The sequence below is a fragment of the Oncorhynchus clarkii genome, chromosome 7 (assembly GCF_045791955.1).
Source record: "Oncorhynchus clarkii lewisi isolate Uvic-CL-2024 chromosome 7, UVic_Ocla_1.0, whole genome shotgun sequence".
NCBI lineage: Eukaryota > Metazoa > Chordata > Actinopteri > Salmoniformes > Salmonidae > Oncorhynchus > Oncorhynchus clarkii.
The window spans coordinates 13541667-13542823 of record NC_092153.1 but is presented as its reverse complement, the minus strand read 5'-3'; positions in this window follow the sequence as shown (position 1 = coordinate 13542823).

The window sequence follows — 1157 nt, the reverse complement described above, 5'->3', positions numbered from 1 at the left end:
ACGGGGATCTTGGACGCGAGGCTTGATCCCAAACTAATCCAAATTCAATGAAATGTGAATGGATGCAGATTACAAAGAATATACAATTATTCATTGGTCATTTAATTAACATTCTCAATTTATCCTTGCTCACTGCTTCAGGGTATATACCAGAGACGCTGTAAAGGCGCACGTGGAAAAAAATCCTTTCAGCTTCAGCTAAATCTGTCTGGAGACCTGGTGTGCCATTGACATATCTTGGCCTATAGGCCTACCTCGGCAATGAAGTGTGAAGTTTTAAGGGGATAGACATAACAAGTTAACAATCGATTATAGCTGAGTAACTGATCAATAATCGGTGTGTGTATCTTCATTTACACCGTGCGTACTCCTCCTTACTGAAGTTGATGAATGAATCAGTGTGCAGTCAAGACACCATCGCACAGTGCCTGTTTGGTTGTCATGGGGGATTAGTGTTACTGAGCGGAGTAGTGGAGAGTGTTTTGTGTAATGTAGACAAGGATTAGACGATCAGAAGAACTAACCCCGGGGTCAGAGGCAAGTCAAAGACTCTCACAATTGCGCACCGGAAGTCCGGAACCATGACGTCAGTCCGGTTCCCCAAGCTTCGCCAGCCATGAAGCAAGTCACACAGGTCCTAAACAAAATATAATATAGAAATGTGGGCAAGTTATCAAAGAAAGTATTTCACATCGCGTTTAATCGTTTCTATCATTGTCTCTGGACCTTCACGCTTCAGTCCATTCGCGTCAGCGCTCTATAGGCTAATACCAGGTCAATAGCCAGGCATATAACCGTAACATTTGGCCTTACGGTCAATACCGAGCTGTTCATTCAAAATGATGGCTGAGAGTTGGAAAATCTAAAAGTGTCTATAAACTATTTTAGTGTATCCTACATCCCACTTCTTATACAGGGATAATTTAGATTGGATTCCTGTATATGGTGTACAAACTGGATTGTTACTCTGACAAAACACACTTAACCAGCCCTAGTCTAAATTCAAATAATAGTCTATAGGCCACTGTTCTATTCAACTACCATAGGTCATCAAACTATTCATCCTCAACATTTGTACTCCTCTTGTCTAAGAGTTGTTCTCTGGTATCCAATTTTTAACGTAATAGAGGTAAAATGCGTTTCTAAAAGCATCATCA